The following is a 22,349-nucleotide window of genomic DNA, read 5'->3' as shown; positions in this document are numbered from 1 at the left end:
GTTAGCATCTCACTTTTGTAGATTAGTAATGGAGAAACGAGGAGTTGCCACATTCATCAGGAACTGTCATAAATTTAAGAACATAGATATTCATAAATTTTGCCTAGAACAGCATATGGAAGCATGTGCAACAGAATTAGAATTTCACAAAAAATCTTTCATAATATTAAGTGTATATCGAGCACCTGCAGGTAACTTTAATCTGTTTGTAAACCACCTTGAAGCCGCACTGGCCCATTTAACAACCAAAAACAAAGAAATAGTAGTTGCTGGTGATTTCAATGTAAATTTCCTTAAGGACTCTCCCAATAAGAACTTATTTGAGTTAGTAACACTATCATTCAACTTAATTCCAACTGTAAAGTTCCCCACTAGGATAGCCACTTGCTCACGAACAGCCATTGATAATATCTTTATAGAAAAGTCCAATGAACAAAATTATATCACAAAACCAATAGTCAATGGCCTCTCAGACCATGACATGCAGTTCCTTCTGTTAAATGTTAATATTGAACAGGATATAAAATCTGTTAAATCTGAGCTCAAGAAGGTAATCAGTAAGCCAAAAATTGATTCTTTTAGGACATTCCTCAGAGACATTCACTGGACTGATGTTTACAGTGCTCATGACATGATTGAAAAATATAACACTTTTGTTAACAAAGTGCTTACCTTATTTGAACACTGCTTTCCCCCAAAACTTACCAAGGCTAGAGCAAAGTCTACAAAGAAGCCATGGATTACTCGAGGAATAGGGGTATCTTGTAAAACAAAAAGAAATCTGTATCTGTCAATCCGAAACATTTCCAATGTTGATGCTATAGCACATTATAAGCAATACTGCAAAATATTAAAGACTGTAACACGGATGTCAAAGCAAATATATTACAAGGAAAAGATAGTCACATCAGATAACAAAATAAAGACAATATGGGATAAAGTGAAGGAGGAGACCGGTAGAACCAGACATGAGGAGGAACAAATAGCATTAAGAGTAAATGATACATTGGTGACAGATATGTATAGTGTTGCAGAACTTTTTAACAAACATTTTATAACTGTTACTGAAAAGATGGGGTTGTCTGGTTCGGTAGATGCTCCTATGGAATACCTCAGACCAGACATTTCAAGTAACTTCCATAATATGAATTTGACCCTCACTATCCCAACAGAAATAATGTCCATCATAAAATCTTTAAAATCAAAAACATCTAGTGGGTATGATGAAATATCAACAAAGTTAATTTAAAAATGTGATTCGGAGCTAAGTAACATATTAAGCTATCTGTGTAACCAATCGTTTATCAGTGGAATATTTCCTGAATGGCTGAAATATGCTGAAGTTAAGCCACTGTTTAAGAAGGGAGATAAAGAAATAGCATAAAATTTCCGTCCAATTTCACTGTTGCCAGAATTCTCAAAAATTTTCGAAATGGTTATGTACAGTCGGCTTTATAACCATCTTATCTCAAATAACATACTGTCAAAGTCACAGTTTGGATTTCTAAAAGGTTCTGATATTGAGAAGGATATCTGCACTTACAGTGAAAATGTGCTTAATTTATTAGACAAAAAATTGCAGGCAACTGGTATATTTTGTGATCTGTCAAAGACATTTGACTGTGTAAATCATAATATCCTTTTAAGTAAATTATAATATTATAGTGTAACAGGAAATGCTGCAAAATGGTTCAAATCTTATATCTCTGGCAGGAAACAAAGGGTGTTATTAGGAAAGAGACATGTATCAAGCTATCAGGCATTATCCAACTAGGAACTAATTACATGTGGGGTTCCACAAGGTTCCATTTTAGGGCCCTTACTTTTTCTTGTGTATGTCAATGACCTTTCATCAGTAACATTACCAGATGCCAAGTTCGTTTTGTTTGCCGATGATATGAACATTGCAATAAATAGTAAATCAAGTGCAGTCTTAGAAAGATCAGCCAATAAAATAATTGTGGACATTAATCACTGGTTCCTAGCCAATTCTTTGTCACTAAACTTTGAAAAAACACACTACATGCAGTTCAGGACTTGTAAGGGGTGTCCCACAAGTATATGTCTTACATACGATGACCAGAAAATAGAAGAAGTGGACAGTGTTAAATTCTTGGGATTACAGCTTGATAATAAATTCAACTGGGAGGAGCACACCACAGAACTGCTGAAGCGCCTTAACAAATCTCTGTTTGCAATGCGAATTTTGTCAGACATAGGAGATATAAAAATGAAAAATCTGGCGTACTATACTTACTTTCATTCCATAATGTCATATGGGATTATTTTTTGGGGTAATTCATCAAGCCAAGCTAAAGTTTTCCAGGCACAAAATCGTGCAGTAAGAGTTATATGTGGTGTGATCTCAAGAACATCCTCCAGAAGCCTGTTTAGGGAACTAGGGATACTAACTACTGCTTCCCAATATATTTATTCCTTAAATAAATTTGTCATTAAAAATATATCACTTTTTCAAACCAACAGCTCAATTCATGGAATCAATACTAGAAATAAGAATAATCTTCACAAGGATTTAAAGTCACTTAGTCTTGTACAAAAAGGTGTGCATTATTCAGGAACACACATTTTCGATAACTTGTCAGCAGCCATAAAAAGCTTAACAACCAATGAAGTTCAGTTTAAGAGAACCCTAAAGAATTTATTGGTGGCCAACTCCTTCTACTCCATTGATGAATTTCTCAGTAAAACCAACTGATTTGTATATAAGTACAATATAACTTCTGCACCATTTCAGTGCAGTAGTGTGTTCATTGTAAATAAGTATTATGATAGTTGTATTACATGTTTATTACCTTATAAATAAATAAAAAACTTTTTTATTTTAAATTCAGTGCATTAGTATTTGTAAAATGACTCTTTCTTATAGTGTTCATTAAAAAATGACGATCATTCCACTTGGGACCTGTGGAATGGTACATTAGTTTATTTGTTTAGTTGTAATTGGAGGACCTCCTCACTACTGATCAATTGGAATGAAAGTAAATCTAAATCTAAATCTAAATATCATGTTCTGTGCGGATGTACAAACAGCGCCCGAACTCACGGGAATCGGCAGTAAGCGCCGGCACAGCAGCTCAGCGTGTTCGATCAGAGAGCTGGTTGGCCTCTATACTAAAAAACTGAGTGAAAGGACCAACAACGAACTTGAACGGATGTCGTGTGACGTCTGCAACAACCAAACACAACGATCAACAACGAACAAAACGCAAAAAAGAGAAAAGAAAAAGGTGGATAGAGCGTCTGCCATGTAAGCAGGAGACCCCAGGTTCGGGTCCCGGTCGGGGCACACTTTTTCAGCTGCCCCCGTTGAATTATATTAACGCCTGTATGCAGCTAGGGGTAGTCACTTCATTGTAATTAGTATTATTATTGGAAAGTTTTGTAATATCTTTTGTATGTGCTGCTTCTCGTCAGCTCTAATAAGGGACACCTTTCGGCTCGACTAGGAATTTGTATTGAAGTATTTGTACACAGACTCATCTCACATTTACAGCCACATCTGCGATGGCGTGCGATTGTGTTGCTCTTGATTTTGTACGTAACAATGCTTACAGTCTTGGAGGTGGAGGGATGGGAAGTGGGGGCGTTAACACGCCAGTCCACAATGTTTTTGGTAGATTATTCAGACACTTGAATGCTCAACTGAAGTTACATTGGATAGGAAAGTGGATGAAGAAAACTATTTTATAGACGATAACGCGATTAACTGTGTTTAATTTTGTAGTACTAGTGGCAGTGGTGGAAACAGTACTTCTCAAAGCGAAGCTAATAGCACTAGAGACGATGAACATTCGGCAGAAAAGAAATCCACCCAGTTATTATTTTAACAAAATCTTCGAAAGAACATCTTGAACGTAATAATGATGATTAGCATGCAACTCCACGTAAAGTTGCGACCTATAGCTCGTTGTTGAAGTGACACCCATCCATGAAAAGCCATCGAACATTAAAGTAATATTTGGTTATGTGGAGAAAAGGACGTAAGAACATCCATTTCGAGAAAACAAGACAATGAAAGAGCTAGAAGTAAAACAAATCATTCTATCGCAGTCTGATATAGCAAGAAATGGAGAAAAAAGTGTCCATTACTGTCATCTGAAATTTTGCATGATTGAGAGTTTCAAACCACTCACAACACTGACAACCCAATTATAAACCTTACTTAATGTTACCCGTCACAGGTCGTCTTCACATTCTCAAGACAGATAATAATGAAAATAAGCTTAAAAGTTAAAAGGGGACCGACACAAATTAAATCGAAATTTTAACATGTATTTCACTATCAAAGACTGAAAAAAAACACGTTATCCTTTATCTCGTCATAACTAAAATATGTGAAATACAATACCGCTCTGTTTAAGAAGGGAACAGTCTTCTACTATCAAACACAAAAAAATACCACATTGTTGATTGTAGACAACGTCACTGACAATGAAATTTTCTCAGTTGTGATGATGACCCATTGCTTTCTTTTTCTGCTGTGACGTCATTCTATTTCACATATTATAGTTTAGAAGTAATCTACATGGTTTCATTATTAACTTTGTAACATATTTACCGTGTTTTCTATCTTGTACATCTGCAGATTTGTTGTTTAAATTACGTGATTGCGCCGGAATGGAAGCCATTTTAAAAATCAAAACTTTGTGTTAGACAGACAGTAAATAACAGTTCGTGCTCAGATGGTAGACATATTTAATGTGTACGAGTTATTATTTGACCCCGAATCTGAAGTACTTCACGACCGTAACCATAAGCGTATCCCATTAGGTGCCAACTGCTTACTGCGTTTTTGGTACGTTCAGTTATTTGGGAGGTTTGTAAGACAGCGGTTGGCACTGCGGCCTTCCTCACACACACCGCAATTTTTAACTTATTGGCTTGATGGATAAGTTCGTAGCGTTTCTCCGCAAGTTTAATAAACACAACACATGCACATAACAGAGTCTTTAATCATCAACTTATTCTTCTACAATATTCAAAAGAGTCTGCCAGAATTTGGGTAGCTTTTCGATTCTGCGACTACTTAAATTACGTGACTTTGAGTCGAAGCACTCGTCGGGCGGTGTTCGGAGTGCATTTTCATCCCGAAATGAAGTTCCGTGAATATTTAACGATAGATAACGGAAAAGGTTAAAATCTGAAGGCGCAAGATCAGGTGAATAAGGTGAGTGCGGAATGACTTCCCAACCCAACTCCTGTACAGTGCTTTTTGTCCCTACAGCAGAACGCGGGTGGGCGTTATCGTGTAATATCATCATTTGACGCAGTCTTTCTATTCGTTGTTCTTGGACTGCCTCTGTAAGACGTCTCAGTTGTTGACAACAAATGTCAACAGTGATGGTTACACGCCAGGAAAGCAGTTCGTAGTAGACCATATCGTCGCTGTTCCACCAGGCACATAGCATTATCTTTTGTGAATGCGCGCAGGTCTTTATGTGCAGGTCTTTACTGCATTGTTTTGGCTCATCCATTCCTTTATTTCCCTTACGTTAACATAAAGACATCATTCCTCGTTGCCAGTAACGATACAGGACTGGAGTGGTCAGTCTTGTTCAAGAGCTAGTTCATGATGTCCAAGCAGAGATGCACATATGGCCACTCGCTGATGTTTGTGATTTCGGCCTAGAGCATGCGGTACCCACACACTCGATTTCTGAACGGTACCCACTACATGCAAATGTCGCGCCATGATGGAATGAACACAGTTCATCACATTTGCCAGTTATCGAGTACACCGACGTGAATTATTGTGGAATAATGCTTTTAAAAGATGTTTGTCAAACCCGTAGGTCTTCCTGAACGTGAAGGGTCGCTAATGTCTAAACAATCCTCCTTTAATGGAGGATTTTTCTATGCACTGGGATTTTCCCCATACACGGTGCAAATGTTTCTGACCACCTCCGCTGCTGTCTCCCCCTTCCTGAACTCAAACAGAAGAATACGTCGGAAATGTTCCTATTTCTCCACTTAGCACTCCATTTTCTAGTGTCCACAACTCCACTCACTATCTCTAAATGACAAAATTATAATATCTAAACTCAGCTAACAACAGTGAACTGTAAATAAAAAATGACAATCGATAAATAAACCCAAAGCAATAGGAATACTCACTTGCAAAACATAACGCTGCGAGCTTGTGCACCAATCTAATAGAAGTATTAAAAAAACTCTACAAGACGGTAGTAAGTGGATGACGACGCAGCAGAACATATCACAAAGTATCTTCTGCGCAACTCACCTTGCTGCGTGGCCTTGTATTGCTCTTGGTACATGTGATAGACCCGCGCATGCGCCTTGATGAGCGTGTGGGCCGCCAGGTAGTCTCCGATGCCTGGAGCTGGCTGGCTGGGTGCAGCCCCGCCCTGGTTGGCGTAACCGCTCACAATCGCCGGAGGCTCGTTGAATGTTATCCAGAACTTCACCTGAACGGCAAGTCATAAACAGTGTGACAAGTCCTATTATCAGACACGCCTTGAATATTCACATACACAATGTTTATACGTTTTCTCAATTTTTAACCGAACATCTGCGAGACACCATATCGTACATGGTGGAAGGTACCTCTGATATCACCCTTTCCTGTCCCATTGACAACTGTTTTGTAGGCCGCAAAAGAAAGTTTCAGGAATGAGGAAAATGAGATCAAAATTCAGTACGAAAGAACATCAGTTATAGTATTGGCTGATAGCATTACTTTTCACAGCGAGAGGAAGAACTGCTCGATCTGTTGAATCGAATGAGCAGTCTAATGACCACACACTGCTTGGTAGTAGCAGAAATGAGGCTATCGATAAGCTTAACATGAAAATTCGGGACCACGTATTAGAGGAAGTGAAGAAATTCTGTCGTCGTAGAAACAAAGTAAGCCATGACGAACGAAGCAGGGACGATACAAAAATCATAATTGTAAAAGCCGAGAGCACATTCCTGACCAAAAGAAATCTACTACAGTATAACATAGTCCTTTATGTGAGCAAGAAATTTTTCAGAATGTGCGTATGAAGCACAGCATTGCGTAGCAGCATTGCATAGCACAGCATGGTCTATGGGAGAATCAGAAAAGAAGAGAATCGAAACGAAGGAGATGTTGGCAATTATTCTGGCCACTTTGATAAAAAATGGAATCGGAAAGGACAAAAATTTGAGGAAAACACTGAAATGAAAGAACATAGGACACGTGTTACGAAACCAACAAATGATTGCCATAGTATTTGTGGAAACTGTGGAGGGTAAAAGCAGTAGGGAAAGAAGAGATTGGAATAGATATAAATAGCTGAGGACGCTGGATGCAAATGCGACTTGTAAGATGAGAGAAGAAAAAATTCTGAACGACTTTCGGTAAGCCCTCGTACAATTTGTTATAATTTCTCTGGTTTTCCAAATATAATCATTAAACGAGATTTGTTTCGACTACATTAGCGTGTTTCCTGACTTCGCTTGGGACGCATGCTCTAAATTGCAAAAATGAGCTTTTCCGTTTGCGTATGCCTCTCTGCTTGTAGTGGCTGCTACGGGCGTTTCTTGGACACCTCTGTAACGTCTCCGCTCAATAAACGCACCCGTTTTCTGTATCTTCTGCGTCCATTCCATTAATCCCACCTGTTAAGAGCTACAAATTGACGTTTAACATCCAAGAATCGATCTATCAAGTGCTCTGTGAGGCACTCCCGTAGTTACGTTTCCTATGGTTTTTCGACTTAATCTCCGATTGGTATCCGCTTTTCCTACAACTTACTTCGTATGATCGTTCTCCACAAAGTCGCTCTCGGCGGATAGTCATAGCTATAGTAAGATTTTGCTACTGGTTCCAGCAATGCACAGCCTGTAGTGCAATCGAATAGTGTTTCTTCTTTCCACATATTTATGACCAACTCATTTGAGTTCCACTGCCAGTACTTGCAACAACCTCGGGTGTTCAGTAGGTGCTCTTACACTTCTCTACAGCTTTCTGGCGTCCACCTCTATCATGCCAGATTGTCTGCGTGGGTGGATGGAGAAGAAGGTGATACTGCAAAAGTGCTCCACGAGGCGTGTGGCTTTCTTCAGTACTTCATATTTGTCAGCAAAATAGATCATAAACAAAACAATATTTTAGTACAGTAATTTAACCATCAAAGAACTTATATCACGCTTTTAGGCCTCACTGTAGAGACGTGAAAACACTTACCAACGAAAACAATGTACAAATCCTGGACAGTGTTAACGTAAAAGGATTTGTCTTTTAAACGGGAATTACATTGCAGATCGACCGATTCCATGTGCAAGATGTACAGCGGCACTTCCAACTGAAATGGCGAATGGTCTCTAAAACAGCACAAAAACTGATTTGCAGTTTCATCGAGGGTGTGGAAATCTAGTCCTCTAATTAATTCAAAGCCACAGTGGATTATTCAAAATTCACATTTTCCTTAATGCCACCGAGCTTAGGGAAGTAGAAAGAGTTTCTACTTAGAGAAATGGGCAGTGTTTCTAGTTAGTAGTTGTCCCATCCAAAATGTGATTTTCAACTTCACCGATGAAATCAGAATCGTGTTGTTCCTCACCTTGCAATGCCTTACTGAGCGAAGTCTCAGTCAACTATATTTAAAATTCAAGGTTTCGAATCAAGTCCGAACTTTGTAATTTTTGATCTTACTTTTTTCTCTCATCAGGAATTCAATAATAGTAGGGGATCTAATCGAAAACTCGTTCCATGCATGTTTAATGACTTGTTGTAATATATAACGTCTCCATACTCTGCGTTCAGCTCCATCAGAATCTGTTGCAAATGACGATGTCATAATGTGTGCCACATCAGAAAATTTACTGTCTGCGCCACCAATTCTATCACGTGTTCCGGGCCTGCATATTTAATTCAAAGTTGTTCTTGATGAACAGTGCCATGAATCTCGTACAAGTCATCTATCGATCTTTATAATTTTTAGCTCTTTCACGTCAAGTAAATCTTCTACATGGAGTTGTAATGTGGCTTTTTTCGGTACTCGCCGATTATACTGTGTATAACAGGTACTGAGAGTTCTCGTCCTCTGTGGCTCCAATTCATTTGTAAACGATTGTGAAGATAGATAGCTGGAGTGTCTCCTTTTGCGCCAACAACCACTGGATCTATGAATTTTCTTTATACGATGACCAAACAGCGAAGGATAAACTGGAGTCACACCACGATTGTGCACAATAGGAGAAAGTCGTGCCGATCACCATAAGTCTCACAAAATGTTGGAGCAAAGAGTCGCATCGAACTGCTAAAAGAAATATCGCGCTATACCGAGAAGGACCGAACAAAACCCAGATGTACCGAGTAATGCCGAGACGGGCCGAGTTTTGGACTGCATGCCATCAGCACATTGTGTACCTATGAAAGTTTATCACGCCTTGGTCAACCTTGTGGTTAACACTTGCACAATCCGCAAACAACTTCACGGAGCTGCCTCTTACGATACTTCAGAGATCATCACCACCACCATCATCATCATCTGCATTCATGGATTAGCTCCGAGGAAGCTGTTCCGGATTCAGCATCTTAGCTTCAACGGTTCCGGTTCGATCTATGTTCCTTATCTCTGTGGTATACATAGCAAAACCTTTTTTGGGATTATGTTGTTGCATTCTGTCTACATGTTGTTCCTAGGTCTGCTTATCTGTGTCGACTGTTTCTCTTATTGCAAATATTTTAAGCTCATTGCCGACACATTCTTTTCTTATGATGTCTTCTACTTTACATTCTTTAACTGATCTGAGGAATTTCAAGTATTTGTGGAACTTGGCATGTCTCCTTATATGCCACTGCTTTAATTATTGTCAGTTGTTGAAATCCGCAATAGGTAATAAGAGCGCACATTTATCCCAATGTTTACATTTATATGATGAGTGAAGCTGTTCTTGGAATGACTTGCACAGTGAAGTTATGTTTCCTCTCGCGGTACTCTGTTCCCCGATTATTATCGAGCCTCTGTCGGTGTGGGTAACCCATGGCCCGCGAAGTACCAACACGGACAATGTAATGTAACAGCCATGTAACGCCTGTGCAGATACTAAACAATAAAAGGTATGGTGCTTGTTCTAAGTCGTTATTGACGGTTCATTGTGGTGGAAGATGGTCATTTTAAGCATATACTATCTTAAGCCACACCTTATTGCATATGACACCCAAAATTTTTTATTTCTATCTCTTATAATTAAAGAGATATGCAGTTTGAAAGACTATATACATTACTTTCGGATATCCTGTACAAAGACCTATTTCATTTTCCTCGTGACCGAACTGAGTGAGCTGGTTCGCAATACCACTGTTTGCGGAATACTTCTTGATTCCTATAATGAAGCTTTTCCAACTCCATAAAGCTTCCATATTTTATGACACAGATTGCCGTGTGCGTCAGGGTCTCTTACGAACCACTAATCATGTCAGAATTAGACAGAATATAGTTCCCTTCGGTGAACTGGTTACGGGGCAGTGAGTGCAGAAGTTAACGTGAACTTAGTAATAAAATACACTGACGCAAAAAAATGTGCATCTGGAAAGACGACACAGTTGTGATCCGATGACGGCATATGTCACCAGAGGAATGGTAGATGTACTGATAATGGTTTCGAAATTGTCCGCCAACAGGTATCGTAGCAGCATAGCTACCAGATTGCCATCTGCGTCTACCGCCTAGTGGGGAATACTCACAGTCAGAAGGCTCAGTGTAAAGAAAGCAGGTAACCATGCCATGGAGTTGCGCTCGTACTTCCTACAACCGAGAGAATTTGAAAGAGGCCAAATTGTCGCCCCCAGAGTGGCGGAATGATCCTTTAGGAGAACTGCTACACAAGTTGGACATGCTGCGCCAGTTGTGCAACGATGCTGGTATCAGTGGTCACGTCTTCATTCTCACACCCGTGGACGACGTTCTGGACGTTCGCGCCGCACGGACACAAGCCAGGATCGTCTTATTGCAACGAGATTAGTGGCAGGTCATACAGCTGCCACAACACAGATAAGAGTGCTTATGAGCCCAGACGTGTCAACACCAGCTGTTGCGAACCGATTACTAGCAGTGGACTACGCCGACTTCTAGCCCGTCTTCCACCGAGCCACAGCATCGATGGGCACGGCTCGACTCGTTCCGCCAGAGAGTGACTTGTAATGGCGTGTCGTGGTCTTCAGCGATGAAAGCAGATTCTGCCTGCACACAAGTGATGGTCATTTGTGCGTTCGACGTAGATCCACTGAGGGCTGTCTCGTAGAGACAATGGCATCACCCCAAGCGTTGTGGTCTGGAGTACTATAAGCTACAAACCTCGTTCAGATTTGTTGTTTGTGGAGGGGATGCTAACCAGTGGTTGGTAATTGTAAATGTTGTTAGACCCGCTATTTTGTCGTTCTTGCAACAGGAAGGTGCTGCTCGCGCACACACTGCCCTTTCGACTTAACGTGCTGTGCAACAAGTGCAGCAACTTCCCTAGCCACCACATTCTCCGGACTTCTCTCCAATCGAACGCATGTGTGATGCGATGGGACGTGAAGAGGCTCTTGCAACCCGTCAGCCAACAACTGGTATACAATTACGTGAACTGGTCGAGCAGGTGTGACATTAGGTATCTCACGATAATATCCCCTCTGTATGATCGACGAGATGCCACAGTCAGCTTGTGCAGTGTCCCCCGTGGAAGTTAAACTGCGTACTAATATTGTGTTTCAGCATGGGTCGATAAGTGGTACCTCAGAACCGCTTGTGCTAGTGATCTATAAAAGTAATCATTTTATGTACTCCGTATACAGTGCTGCAACAATAAATCTTGAGTGAGTTGGAAACTTCTTACAAGGTGTACAAATTTCTTTTCTTTCCAGCAGTAAACTAAGAAGAAACCATGGGTAACAGTAGAAACACAGTTGGTCGGTGAAAGAAGGAAGTACCAAAATGTTCTTGGAAACTCAGGAATGCAAAAGTATAAGTCATTTAGGAATGGGGATCGATGACCTAGCAGTTTGGTCAGTTCTCTCCGCCCCTCCTCCCCCCTCCCTTTATCAACCGACAAACCATTTAGGAACGAAATAAATTGTAAGTACGGGGAAACTAAGGCGAAATGGCTGCATGAAAAATATGAAGAATTAAGAAAAGAAATGATTGTTGTAAGGATTGTCTCAGCAAACAGAAAAGTTAACGGCCTTTTGTGAAATTAAATGGAAAGGTGGTAACATTAAGATACAATGGGATACCTACTGTTAAATGCAGGGGGGAGTGCGGATACGTGGAAGAAGTACACTGAAGGCCTCTATGAGGAAGAAGCCTCGTCTAATGACATGATAGAAGAAGAAATAGTAGTCGATAAAGAAGAGATAAGGGTTACAGTTTTAGAGTTAGAATTTAAAAGAGCTTTCGAAAACTAAAGATTAAATAAGGCAGAAAGGATAGATAACATTTCTAAAATCATTGTGCGGAAGTGGCAACAAAACGACTATTCACGTTGCTGTGTAGAATTTTTAAATCTGGCGATATAACATCTGACTTCCAGAACACCATAATCCACAGAATTACCAAGATTGCAAGAGCCGACAAGTGCGAGACTTACCGCACAATCAGCTTTACGGCTCATGCATCCAAGTTGCAGACAAGAATAATATACAGAAGAACGGAAAAGAAAACTGAAGATGTGTTAGCTGACGATCAGTTTGACTACAAGAAAGGTAAAGGCACCAGAAAAGCAATTCTGACTTACCGTTGGATAATGAAGCAAGACTAAAGACAAATAAACACACTTTCGTAGGATTTATCGACCTGGAAAAAGCGATGGAAAGTGTAAAATGATATTAGATATTCGAAATTCTGAGAAAAATATGTTTAAGCTATAGGGAAAGCCGGGTAACATATGAGAGGGAACGATAATAGTGTAAGACCAAGAACAAAAAATGGTTCAAATGGTTCTGAGCACTATGGGACTTAACATCTGAGGTCATCAGTCGCGTTGTTCCAGACTGAAAGGCCTAGAACCGCTCGGCCACTGCGGCCGGCACCAAGAACAAAGTGCTCGGATTGAAAAGATGTAAGAGAGGAATGTAGACTTTTGACCCAACTTTTCAATCTGTGCGTCGAAGCAGAAATAACGGAAATATATAAAGGTTCAAGAATTTAATTAAAATTCACGATGAAAGGATATCAATGATAAGATTTGCTGATGACATTGCAGTGGAGAAAGTGAAGAAGAAATTCAGCATCTGCTGAATGGAATGAACACTCTAATAAGTATAGAATGTGCATTGAGAGTAAACCGAAGAAAAATGGAAGTAATGAGGACTAGCAGAAATCACAACAGCAAGAAACTTAACATTAGAATTGGAGATTACAAGGTAGATGAAGTTAACGAGTTCTGCTTCATAGGCACCAAAATAACTCATGACGGACGGATCAGGAAGGACATAAAAGGCAAACTAGCACCAGCAAAAATATTAGTCCTGGCCAAGAGAAGCCTACTAGTACTACAGATACGAAGAAATTTCTGAGAATGTATATTTGCAGCACAACATTGTACGGTTGTGAAACATGTACTATTTCAGAAGAGAAGCTGTTGAGCTACAGGAGAATGTTGAAAATTAGGTTGACTGATAAAGTAATGAAAGAGGAGGTTCTCCGTAGAGTCGGCGACAAAAGGAATATACGAAAAGCACTGACAAGACGAAGGGGCAGACTCGGTAGGAAAGGACTACGTGGAAAACACTGACGAGAAGAAGGGTGAGGATAGTAGGACATCAGTTCCCACACCACGGAATCGGTACTGTGGCACTAGAGGGAGCTGTAGAGGGTAAGTACTGTACAGTAAGACAGAGATTGGAGTACTTTCTGCAAATAATTATGAAGCTAAGCTAATAAGTTGCAAGTGCTGCTCTGAGACGAAGAGATTGGCACAGGAGAGGAACTGGTGGCGGGTCATGTTAAACCAGTCAAAAGACTAATGACTCAAACAAAAAAAGGACTTTAAACCATTGAATGTTCTTTACTTGTCTGCTGATACGTTCACAGAACTCTATTTCCAGTTTCATTAATAATTTCTCTTCCAGTATATACTGCCTTTTCAATTATTTCAGTTCACTGTTACGTCTTTCCACTCGTCTCTGTAATTGAGGTTGTCGTGAGCCATAGGTGGCAGTGACTATCGAGCCGTTTTCACTCGCTGTAGTTGGGAGTGATGTAACTATAGCTCCTGTCTCTAGGATTAATTTGAATGGGAAAGGTGGAAACGTACATATTCTGATCTTCAGATGGGACACTAGAGAAATCTGTATCCATCGTTTCCTTGATCGATTCATGTCGCTATTCCATTTCAAAATTTCGTTAAGGTAGTGTCTCATCTCTTATTCTCTTTTTTTTTCTTTTTTCATATGTTTCTGCATTCAGTTATTTCAGCGTGGTTATTAATAATAATAGTAATAATGATAATAGCAATAATAGTGACGACGATGATTATTCCGTTTGGCTCAACGGCTTGGTATAAGTCTCTGAGTCTACCCCAGGAGTCCTACCGCAGACGGGGTACCTGCAAATTTAACGTGGAATGCACACGAAGTGTCGTTTCCGGCGAATCATCGCATCGTTGAGAAGTGAAGGCTAATTTTAAGGCCAAATGAAATATTCCGTGGTCTGACCGGAATTCGATCTCGCGACTTTTCAGTTTCCACACACGTGCTGTACTAATACACCACGATAGTCGACATTTCATCATTCATAACGCTTAATTCTAAGTGTGCTGTCAGCTGTTTTACATATTGCTCGAAATGTCTGCAGTTTTCATCCATGTCATTACTGTAATCTTGAATCGTTCCACAGTTCAAACTTCTAAAATGTGACATCTGTCTTCTGTGTATCATTAACAGTACGTCTAGTCATTCGCGTTGTTATTTTTATTATGTTAACTACGGATTATGCCGTTTAACTCCTTGGCCTTGGCAAAATGCCTAATGACGACTCCAGAAAGCTTATTCGAGAAAGCAGTATAGTAACAGCGCATCATTTCAAGCCTGTTTATGCTACTGTTATAATTTCCAGTGGGAATTACAATCATCTGACCATCCTGTTTTTGATTTTCTGTGGATTTCCCAAATCATTTCACGTGACTGTAAACTGATGGCTTCCGCAACTCTTTCCCAGTTGTGCCTTTGACTCATATCTAACGACCTAGACAGCGAATAGATGTTAAAGTTCATTATTCCTTCGATTTTGTGAAGTTTGATCTACAACTGAAATGTAGTATGGTTTTAACATTGTTTCTAGATGTAAATGCATGCTGTGTGGAGGCAGCCTAAAGTTGTTGTCAATTATGTGTTCCTCACTTACTGTTTCTAAGCAAGCTAAAAGTGTGAGATATCCTTTTTGCTCTCAACTGCTTTTGACAGTTTTTTCAAGGAGCTTGTACACAGTTTTTTCCTCGGCTATTTTGCGACTATGTCGATTACACTCTGTCACACCACAAACTGTACTAAGTTAGATTTATGGGTTAAGTATTCTCGCAACAACTCTAACCAGTTTCTCAGTGACATTGTATCTCAAGATGTTCACACATAGGAAACTTCCGCAAACCGTCACTCTTGATTAGTGACATACATACATCCAAACAAATATTTAAGCGATCTGAAACTAGTACTTTATGTATCAATATTAAGAGACTGCCTGTCAATTTCCACATGAATATCTTTATCGATCCTGCACACTCAATAGACTTTTATTTATGAAAATACAGGTTTTTTTCAGTACGTTTCGCCGATTACATCTTATAGAAATATCAGCTAAACAACTAGGTAGGAAAATCGTCGAAAATGACTCTGTGTCTCAGTAGAAAACCACGGGAGACTACAACAGGAAGATGTTTTTATTTGATTCACTACGCTGCTGGTGCAAGAATCCGCCAGTGATGCACAGAGATGATACAAAAGACGCATTACACACCATAATGGTAGCGTATCCGTCAAAAAGAGTGGTAGATAAGGGATAAATGGCGTAACTGGAGCATAAACTATAATTGTTTCATGTATATTATCAATAAACTCCTTCAGAAAACAATACATATCATAATGAAATGAATTGTCATTTCGTAGTTTTATCTTATTAGACTTACCCTGTCGCCAAAGTTCTCGAAGAGCACCCGCGCGTATTCGACAAAGTAGTCCGCTAGAATGGAATTTGGCCATCCGCCAATATACTGCAGCGCTTGAGGAAGATCCCAGTGATACATTGTCACCTGCAAGGAAAAGGTACATGGCCTACATTTATCTCTACGGCCTTGCGTCATCTTATTAACATACTGAATGTTGAGATGTGGCCAATAGAAGTGAAAAATACCCAAGTACTGGTAAAGTGAAGCTGAAGAGTGTCCAAGTATGCAAATCTAACAGCTGTCTAAAGACATTTATTGACAGAACTGGCCCAATCCCCGTGGCTTCGCTCGCGTATGCACTCGACAAATATATTGTGCACACTTCCTTCTACTCTGTGTCCACCACTCCCCCATCTCCCACATCATCGCCTCACGACCAGTATATCTCTGTCCACCTCATCCTCCCACCTCCACAGCGGTTAGTTAGAAGTGCTCCATGTGACGAAAACCCCGAATTACTTTTTTTTTTTCATCTCTAGGAAAATGCAACGTTTTTCTAAGCCATCCGACTAGACGTACAACTTTCCTAATTTTGAATTATTCCATAGTGCTAACACTCTGTTATCCTTAAAGTATTTTCTAAGTTTTGCAGGCCGAACCCTTGGACACAGTACTATTAACAAACAGTTACATGACGGTCGAGAATCCCTTGTGGAACCTATATACACACATCAAAAAAGTTTTGCATCAGCTCGATTCTGTGACTTACGAAACTTGTACAGAAAATTGGAATTGATATCAACATAAACATCATTTTCGCTCTTTTTATTGTTCATAAAACCCACACATTGCATGTCGTACCACTATACAGAGACCTTCAGAGGTAGCGGTCCACGTTGTTGTACATACCGGTACCTCTAATACCCAGTATCCCGTCCTCTAGCATTGATGCATGCCTGTATTCGTCCTGACATACTACCCACAAGTTCATCAAGGTACTGTTGGTCCACTCCTCAAAGGCGATTTGGCATAGATCCCTCAGAGTGGTTGGGGGTCAGCCCTTTTCAATCCATCCCAGGCATGTTCAATAGGGTTCATGTCTGGAGAACATGCTTGCTGGCCACTGTAGTCCAGCGATGTCGTTATCCTGAAGAAAGTCATTCACAAGATGTGCACGATGAGGGAGCGAACTGTCGACCATGAAGACGAATCTCTCACCAATATGCTGCCGATATGGTTGCACTATCGGTCGGAGGATGGGATTCACGTAGAGTACAGCCGCTACGCCGTCATCCATGACCACTAGCAGCGTACGTCGACCCCACATAATGCCACCCGAAAACAGTAGGGAACCTAGACCTTGCTGCACTCGCTGGACAGTGTGTCTAAGTCATTCAGTCTGACCAGGTTGCCTCCAAACACGTCTCCAACGATTGTCTGGTTGAAGGCATATGTGACACTCATCGTTGAAGAAAATGTGATGCCAATCCTGAGCGGTCCATTCAGCATGGTGTTGGGCCCATTTGTACCGCACTGCTTGGTATCGTGGTTGCAAAGATGGACCTCGCCATGGACGTCGGGAGTGAAGTTGTACACCACGCAGCCTATTGCGCACATTTTGAGTCGTAACACGACGTCCTGTGGCTGCACCAAAAGCATTATTCAATATGGTGGCGTTGCTGACAGTGTTCCTCTGAGCCATAATCCGTCGGTAACGGTCATCACCGGAGTAACCCTTGGGCGGCCTGAGCGAGGCATGTCATCGACAGTTCGTGTCTCTCTGTATCTCCCTCATGTCCGAACAACATCGGTTTGGTTCACTCCGAGACGCGTGGACATTTCCCTTGTTGAGAGCCCTTCATGGCACAAAATAACAATGCGGATGCGATCGAACTGCGATATTGGCCGTCTAGGCACGAGCTGAGTACCTCCTTCCTGGTGCAATGACTGGAACTGATCGGCTGTCGGTCCTCCTCCGTCAAATAGACGCTGCTCATGCATGGTTCTTTACATCTTTTGGCGGGTTTAGTGACATCTCTAAACAGTCAAAGGGACTGTGTCTGTGATAAAATATCCACAGTCAATGCCTATCTTCAGGAGTTCTGGGAACCAGGGTGATGCAAAACTTTTTTTGATGTGTTTTGCAAGTAAATGTAGCTAGTAGTAAGCAACTCTGTTATCTTGTTTAATGATGCCTTTGGTCTAAAAGTACCATAAACAGATCCCATCACAACATAACTCGATTTCATCACAAAAAAGTGCATTTCAGTATTATTCAGTTGCACCACAAGCAAACATTCTGAAACACGTATGTAACGTAACAGCGATGGTGAGTCACGTTAAAATCTTTGACCAGAGAGCCTATTATCGTGGTTAGTATGCGCTTGACCGCGCGAGTGTTACGGGCAGTACTCTGTCAGTAGTCGTTGCGAGCAGTAGCTCTGTTCAGTTGCGTCCAGCAGTACGCTAGTAGTCGTCATGTAGAGCAGTACAGTAGTAGTCGTCGTAGAGTACGCTAGTTGTCGTCATGCAGTACGGTCGGTCAGTAGTAGCAGCCCAGTGCGGTTGTGTGATGTAGTCTGTCGGCAACACTGGTCAAGATGCTGAATGAGGTATACTGTTACTTAAGATAATCATCGGATAATGTAAAGTTTATTTATTGTAATTAATTTTCAACAAGTGCCCCCAATAATAATTTTTATTTCAAAAGCAATTTTACATAAAAAATTTTATTTAATTGAAGTAACTATTTCGTTCCACTTCCCTTAAAGAAAAGTTTCAGTTTTCAGTTAAATAATAAAAAAAAAGAATATTATTATTTGCAATGCAGTTCCTCCAAGCCGTGCGCAAGAATAAGAGCAGAAATTTGACTAGCATTTACAATGAGGTAAGAATTTAATTCTGATTTTTGCACAGGGCCAAAGACCGATATTTTGGTTTAGTTGAATTATCATTATCAGTGAGATTTTCTTATCACTGAGTAGACTTTAATTTTTTTGTGTGAAGAATTTATATTTGAGTCAGATCGCGATTCTCACTTTTATTGTCATTAAATTTAATTGCTAGGGAGGTTACACTTGGCGACACCCAGTCCAGGATCGTATTTCGTTGAGAGTCTTTTGAACAACAGTCAGATATCTGCTCTTATTTGCTTAGATATAATTAGGATTTGGCGCTACGCTTTTATTAACTTGTGACTTTCTTTCTACAGGTCAACGGCAATTCGTTGCTCTGTTGTATTTGTGTGTTGCTTTTGCATTGTGCTTATTTCTGTTTTTGAACAATTGTGACTACTGTAAAAATGCCGCGAAAGACTGCGAATAGTGTATCGCGAGGTATTATGAATGAAATTACCGACTCAAACAACTTTACCGATAGGACATATGACACGCAGTGTAATGATGACAATCCTGCGTTCACTAACAATCAGTGCATTCCAACCACTAGTGATGACTTTTACCCTGATAATGAACAAACGAACTCAATTGTCTCGTCTGTTAATTTGACGACAATTGATGACGCAGAACGCTCTATTGTAATGAGCGCTGCCCAGCTTAACACACCCGATTTGGAAAACTCAAGTAACGAACAGACAAATTTGTCTAATGAAAATGAACAGATCACACAAAGTAGGACGGATTTATTTAATTCCGAAACAATGACTGATAGTGTACATTTGACTGGCAAACCTTTTTCTAAAATGCAGAATGACCAAATGGTCGCACAAAACGTGACAATTGCACGTATACCACCACACAGTACTGAGAATGCAACAGCTACTTTTGGGTGGGATCAAGTTATGGCATTTTTACGACAAATGAATGAAAAACAGAGTGAAGATTTGAGACAACTTAGGGAAGATAACAAACACTTAAATGAAAAACTTGACAATAATGACGAAAAACAAGACAAACTTAGCGAACAGGTCCAACAACAGAGTGAAGATTTCAGACAACTTAGGGAAGATAACAAACAAGATAACGAAAAACTCAAACAATACTTAAATGAAAAATTAGACGACAATTGCAGACAGCTTAGTGAACAAATTAGAGCCGTTGCCGCGCAGTGCCATGACACTAAGGAACAGTTGCGCGTGGAAATTGAGGCTTGTTCACGAAAAAATAGCGAAGAAATTAAGTCTGTTGCGCAAGAATTAAGGGAAATGCAAACAGCCGCAACAGAAACACTCAGAGACGAAATTAGCGGAGTCGCTAAACAATGCTCTGAAAAAGCTACACAATTACGGGACGAGTTTAAAGCAATGACGGTAGAACTTTCGCGCACAATGGACGCAAAGATAGACGCGAAATTCGAACAGCAGAACACTCAGATTAACGAGCGCTTTAATCAGCACATACAGAACAGTGATACGCGTTTCCGTAAATTTATCCAGGATCAAAACAAAGTAAAACGACAAGTCATGGAAACAATCACTGCACAAAGACAAGAGGACAAACGTAAAATGTTCGCGAAAGCGAAGACGTATGTAGACAATAATATTACTACAGTGTCCGACAAAATTAATACCATAGAACAGTTGAACGCGGAATTACGGGATGAAATTTCTGATCTTAAATCAAAAACAGATACACACACAGTAAATATTCAAACAGTGACAGACAGATTCGAACAATTAGAACTAACACAGGATTGCGATGTCATCAAAGCTGATGTTAAAAAACTGAGCAAAACTACGCGTAAGTTGCAAAAACAGATTAATGCGTCTGATTCTAAAACCGATGATCAGGTTAAAATACTGTCTGAAAAATGTGATGAATTGGCCAGTCGTATTGATGTCATCGAAAATACTAATGACAATAAATCAGACGATACTGCACCGGTTTCATTTAACCAAACACCTGAATTTCAAAATTTACAGCAGACAATTAATGAGATCGATTCATCTAACAACACGTTACGTAGGAAGTTGTCAAATTTACAACAAGAAGTAACAGAGATGAAAAACATTTCAGTTAATAACATACCACAACAGACGCCACTTTATGAACATTTGTCAGACTCACGCAGCGCGTATAATTTGGGTAATCTACAGAGAGTACGGGACTTAGATTCCGATCAACCACAGTTCAATAGATTCTCTTACGATCCTGAACCTGTTCCATCACACAGAGATGATAATTTCGACTACAAACATTTTCTGTCAGTGAGAAAGTTTAAGGTTTTCAAAAACGATAGAACGCAGATTCACCCACTGGATTGGATTCAACAATTTAGCTTTGCTCTTCCACCGACTTGGCCTGTAACACATAAACTTGAATTTATTTGAAGTTTTTTGGAAGGCGAACGGGCAACTCGTATGAGACCGATCGCGAGGCAATGCTATCCAGTAGAGGAATTTCAGAATGCTTTTCTGTCAGCGTACTGGTCGAAGACGACACAGCGCGGAATTAAAGATCAGTTAATTAGCTTACCAAATTATGAGAACTCCAATTTTCCCAGTGTGACGCAATTTTTTGAGCACATGGTGCAACAGAACCAGTATCTAAGTGAGCCGTACAGTGAATCCGCACTTATACAATTATGCATCTCTAAATTACCACGGTCATTACGAGTGTCGCTTCTAACGGGCCAGCAAAAAGAAAACATTTCAGCGTTCAGAGATCTTTTACAGCTCTTGGAAGTACAGCAATCTGATTATTCTTTTGTAAACAAAAACTTTTCTTATAATAACCAAGGTCAACAAAAGTACAGCAATTATGATCAGACACGTAATTTCAATAGGAAAGATAACAGACGCTTTAGAAACGACAACTACCAGAACTTTGGTAACATACAAAATTTTAATTATCAATATCGTCAAAATTTTCAGCAACAGGAATCACACTTTAGTAACAATAGAGGTGTTTCACAACAACAACATCAAAACCAGCCGGTTAGCATACCTAACCAACAATGGAATGCACAAGGTCAACCAGGCTTTAATGTTCCGCCGCGTGCACGTATAGTTGAAGATCCAACAAATAGTAACGCACGGGAGCAAGGAAACAACTATGTACAAAGAAGACAGTATTTCAATTCCCATCGCAATACACCGTATAGGAATGACTATTACGACAGACGTAAAAATAATGAGAACAATTTTCAGCGTACATCTAACAACAGTCGGTCATACCAACAGCAAAATTATGCACGAGAACCTATTCTCATGAACGAACCCGACAGTAGGTACCATCCAGAGCGTAACACGTCTGGAAGAAGTAATAGAACAGTTCAAATAGTAGAAATGCCACAGAATC

At 40.1% G+C, this 22,349-nt stretch overlaps 1 pseudogene; it reads right to left on the bottom strand.

Moving 5' to 3' along the window:
- LOC126413084 (myrosinase 1-like) overlaps positions 1–22,349 on the bottom strand; it is a 118,680-nt pseudogene that overhangs the window by 56,573 nt on the left and 39,758 nt on the right.

This window comes from Schistocerca serialis, chromosome 7 (assembly GCF_023864345.2).
Source record: "Schistocerca serialis cubense isolate TAMUIC-IGC-003099 chromosome 7, iqSchSeri2.2, whole genome shotgun sequence".
Taxonomy (NCBI): domain Eukaryota; kingdom Metazoa; phylum Arthropoda; class Insecta; order Orthoptera; family Acrididae; genus Schistocerca; species Schistocerca serialis.
Note: the sequence above shows the minus strand (reverse complement) of the source record. Positions and strands in the feature narration are given on the sequence as shown.